Source organism: Nuphar pumila, chromosome 4 (assembly GCF_984573655.1).
Source record: "Nuphar pumila chromosome 4, dmNupPumi1.hap1.1, whole genome shotgun sequence".
NCBI lineage: Eukaryota > Viridiplantae > Streptophyta > Magnoliopsida > Nymphaeales > Nymphaeaceae > Nuphar > Nuphar pumila.
Window position 1 is genome coordinate 144,717,830 of NC_143252.1, and position 5,156 is coordinate 144,722,985.

The following is a 5,156-nucleotide window of genomic DNA, read 5'->3' on the forward strand; positions in this document are numbered from 1 at the left end:
GACTTTATTGTTAGTGTGCCAAAGGTAGAGGGCCTCAGTTCTATTTTGGTTGCAGTGGATCATTTCTCAAAGTATGCCACCTTCATTCCAGCTTCTAAGTAGTGCCCTGCAGAGTTGTTCGTAAAGCATGTGATGAAGCACTGGGGCATACCAAAGAACATTGTGAGTGATCGCGATGCTTACTTCACGGGCAAGTTCTGGCGTGAAGTATTTTGGTTACTTGGCTCTGATTTGTTGTTTTCAACAAGCTTCCATCCGCAGACAGATGGGCAAACAGAGCGCATCAATGGGATACTTGAGCAGTACCTTAGGCATTTTGTTAGTGCCAATCAGAAAAATTGGGTGAAGTTCCTTGATGTGGCATAGTTTTGTTACAATCTGCAGGAGAGCGAGTCTTCAGGCCACAACCCGTTTGAGATAGCCACGGGGCAGCAACCACTGACCCCGCACACTCTTGCCACACAAGAAAAGGGAAGTTCATCCTTCGCCTATTAGTTTGTCCGCGATTGGCACAAGCAGAATGAGTTGGCGAAGGCATTCTTACACAAGGCGGCAAAGAGAATGAAGAAGTGTGCGGACAAGCATCGTTGGCCTGCGGGGTTCCAAGTTGGAGACCAAGTGTTGGTGAAGATATATCCTGGTCGTACAGGCATCTTCCGCGTGCGGCACCGCGGACTACTCAGAAAGTATGAAGGACCCTTCACTATCACAAAGAACGTGGGCAAGCTGGCATACAAGCTGGAGTTGCCCCCAGACTTCAAGGTGCACCCGGTGTTTCATGTGTGCAACCTCAAACAGTTTCATCTGAATGATGGAGACCCGGAACGCAGTGTGCCACAATGCGCTCTCATCATGCAGAGGGCCCCGACAGCACAACGGGCCGAAAAGCATCTCAGTCAGATCCTTCGCCACAAGGTTAACTACTTGGGGGAGGCGAAGAAATACTTGGTACAGTGGGAGGAAACAGTGGAATCAACGTGGGAGCCTGCATTCCGAATGAACAACCGCTACCCAACTGAAGTCAGAGCTTACCATGAAATAGATGGCACCGAGGACGGCGCATGATTTGAAGGGGGGAGCATGTTCCCTTGCGACTTACATTATACAATTGCGCTTAGAGTCTATTTTGCTTTTGTTGAGTCTGATGTAAGCTGCCCGATTCAGGTGAATCAATACCCTGAAGGGGCAGCCTGTATACTTGAACTGTAATAGTCTGTTGACAAAATTGTGAATGAAGTAAATGCGTTGAGCTTTCTTTTGTTCACCCTTGTTGTGATTGCTTCTTGTGATTGTAATTTATCTCCCTCTATTCTCTCTTGCACTCTGATTACAAGCTTCCGCAATCGGCAAACGAGCTGACAAGTAAGCTTGCGGCGGTGAGGAGGGACCGTCGCGCCGCGCTGGCCCATTGAAGGAAATAGGCTTGTGACTACAACAGAATAATTCTGCTAAGATAAACATGTTAAAGAAGTCTTATTGAGCATCATTGTTTCATAGTTGCATATAAATGTGAATGGACATGAACTATTAACAACAGAATAGTTCTGCTAAGATAAACATGTTAAAAAAGTCTTATTGAGCATCATTGTTTCACAGTTTTTCCATCTAATCCACATTCCCTCATGTTGGCAATACCTCTCTCTCTCTCTCTCTCTCTCTCTCTCTCTCTCTCTCTCTCTCTCTCTCTCTCTCTCTCTCTCTCTCTCTCTCTCTCTTCGACATGGTGACATCGGAATCCATAGTATTAAAAAATCTTATATGGTTTCGAAAGCACACACATTAGAACCACTGCTGACTCGTTTAATTTGCATCTTCCCTCACAAGAGGGACTTCTTTGTTAGAAAGGGTAAATATAGCAATTTACTAAAATTTTCTGCTTTGACATCGGTATCCATAGTATTAAAAAATCTTATATGGTTTCGAAAGCACACACATTAGAACCACTACCGACTCGTTTAATTTGCTTCATCAGGGACTTCTTTGTTAGAAAGGGCAAATATAGCAATTTACTAAAATTTTCTGCTTTTCAAGTATGTAGATACCAAAGAAACATGAGCTCAGAAATATTGCTAGTCCCCTACCTCAATAGTATAAACTATCGGAAACATGAGAAACATGTTCAAATATATAGGTCAAAATCTAATGCCAAGCAAGCAAAATTTCAGTCATGATGTTTGCCCATGCTTATTTATCTGTCACATAGAAAAAGTGTTATTACAAGTTGGAGAAATCCAGGAGATGAAACTAAACTGCAAAACTGACAAGCTAGAAGGCAGATAATTCCATTCAGACAACACTTGCCTCAAGTTATTATATTACTGTTACATGCATTCTTTCAGTACAGGACGTGGAGTAAACAGATATGCAGGGAAAAGTCTACCCTGAAGATACTTCAAAAAGATTAAACATGCAAGGAAAATGTACCTCACAAGGACTTGCAAAACATACTGTAAAATTAATAGAAGCACAGAGAAAAATGTTCTTACGAGTAACAAAAAGCTTTTCCTCCTTAATAGGGGTTGGCTCAGTGGCATCTACAGAGACCCAAATGGATGAAATCAACATGAAGTTCCATCCATTATCATGAAACCTCACCTGGATCACCAAGGAGCAGTAAATATTTTTTAATTGTTAATGGCTGAAACTCGTTTCACATTATGCAACACATCATATCTCCAGGATCATACTGAACAATAGAATATTGGTTGAGTAAGATGAATGAAAGGCTTAATTATAAGGAGACTACATCAAATATGGCTAGTGCAAATACAACTCTTTGCGTGTGCATTGAAGTGAGTACGTGCATATGTGTGTGTGTGCATGATCCTCTACTTATACTGTACACAAACAAATTCAACATTTCTAGTTAGACTTAAAAAAATTAAAATTCTAAGGCAGTTAATCATGGTGGCACTTACAAAGTGAAATATTTGTAAGTTTATGGTACATAAAATCAATTTTGCAAGAAAATTTCCTTGCCTTGAAAAGTATTCAATCAAAAGCAATCATGCTTCATGGTGCCATCAAAACCAAATGCAACACTGGAACTTTAAACTTTTTAGGGGCAATAATAGTAGGTGACAGATAAATCCACCGTAAAGACAATAACAACACATTTACATTAGAAAAATGAACATGTTCATGGTATTAACTTGTGTTCTTCAATGTTACAATGGCTGACTGATTCTTTACTATCCCTTGCATCTAAAGTTAAGAACCCTGGATACACTTGATTTTAAGTCAATAATGATGGTATCCCATGCCCGCGGAGCATGTAAATATAGTGATAGGCATGAAGCTGCATATCTAATACATATGGACAGAAGAGCTAACCTCCGTAGTCCTAGTTTTCCAACTCAAGGTTGGTTATCCGGCTGAACAGACAACTGCTGGCACCCCTGCATCAAGTTACAGGCGTCTACATATTGTAGCATAAGACTCATTACCAAACTATGCAGTCAACAGTAATATGCACTGGCCATCATCAGCAAGACCTCATGTAGCGTCCTCATCAGTTTAGCAACAAAAGCTAAAATTTTGTTCCCATGATATGTGATATATGCAGGTCTGTATCTCCTGCTCACTGAGAAAATATACGAATCCAGTCACAGCATGTGTACACAAAAAGAAAAGAAGAACCATAAACAACACCAACTGGCAATATGAAACAATAATACCTACTCGAGCAAAAGAAGAATGCAGAGGCTTCCCCAAAACCTTTGTGCACAATAATCCACCAGCTGTGGTTTGATAACAGCTGAAACTCCATGCTTTTCCATTCCCACAATGCAGTGCCTAGTGTTAGAACCAACCGGAGTTCGAGGACTTCCATTCTTTTGTTTGTTGCCATGGCCAAAAGGATCGGAACCACAGTGCTCCTCAGTTTCTTCCGGACCAATGCCATAGTCTTTCTTCAGTGATTCAAAATCATCATCATATCTAATACACAAACGCCTGAAAGTTCTACAGCTAGTAACATAAAGCCAACAAGGATACAAATAATAGAGATAGACAACCATCATCCACTATTTGTAACTAAGTCGAAATTTCTCAAAATACAATATTTCATGATAATTTATAAACAGAAATTTAAAGAAATTTAGAGTTAGAGATGGAGACAAGAAAAATAGAACTCTAAGGGCAAGTTTGGAGGCAAGAAAAATTCTCACAGGAAAGAAAATTTTTACTATGAAAAGTTTTGATATGATAACTTTTTTAAATGAAAAATTTTCACTTGTTTGTGTAGCATGAGAAAAAGATAATGAAAAATGTGAGAAGAGGGGGGGTCGATCAGCCTCCTCTCAGAGAGAGAGAGAGAGAGAGACCTGGAAATGGTGGTGGGTGGAAGAAAGATGAAGATGAAGGAAGCTCTTCTTGTGGCAGCCCATAGGATTAGATGTGTTGTGGTTGAATGGTTACCCTAATTAAAAAGATATTTTTATAGGAAAATTTCCTCCACAGAATTTTTCCTATCAAAAATCATACTTTTTAGAAACACTTTCCTTTTAAAAAAAAATCCTTTGGAATGGTTGGAAAAGTTGTCATTTTTTCTTTCCTACTTACAACAGCTACAGCGGACAAGAAAATCCTAACAATAATTTGAATACTGATGCAACTAATGTCCTTTCCTTTTTCACCTATGAAGAAAAAGGGGTGCAAGGGGCAACCGATGGCAATTAAGAAGACAGCTACTGTGATCGTCACAACCGCTTGTAAACTCAATGAGAGAAAACCAAGTTTTGAAATCTTGCAAAGGAAAAATAAGGAGGAACGAGTCATCATTCTAACGAAACTGAACAAATCTGCCCAAATGAAGAAATGCCCATCCCTCCCAACAACACCTAAAACAAAGAAAAACCGTTTATCAACCAAACCACAAATACCCTTTAGCAAATCGAAAAGAGTAAAGGAGGAGGATAATGGGGAAAGGAAATTTTCACTCACCGGCAAGCCTTCTTTGAGTCCTCATTCATCAACGTTGCAGCAGAACCCGAAATGCGAAGTGCGTACCGCCACTAAACGTCGTAGATGCGCTAACTTCAAAACCGCACCAAAAACTCACAATAAGAAGTGATTAGCCCATTGCCGGAGAATCACTTGGCGGTACTGGTTTCCGATCAATCTCTATAGCCGGTAAGTCTGTTAGTCAAAGGAGT

The 5,156-nt window shown here is 40.2% G+C and overlaps 1 long non-coding RNA gene across 1 annotated transcript; it reads right to left on the bottom strand.

Moving 5' to 3' along the window:
* Nucleotides 1-1,785: 1,785 nt before the first annotated feature.
* LOC149841489 (uncharacterized) lies at nucleotides 1,786-4,532 on the bottom strand. The gene is made up of 3 exons (XR_016431446.1): nucleotides 3,682-4,532; nucleotides 3,334-3,583; nucleotides 1,786-2,595 (listed from the first exon to the last, which is right to left on the bottom strand). It is a non-coding gene; the product is annotated as an uncharacterized LOC149841489 (long non-coding RNA).
* Between the last annotated feature and the right edge of the window lie 624 nt (nucleotides 4,533-5,156).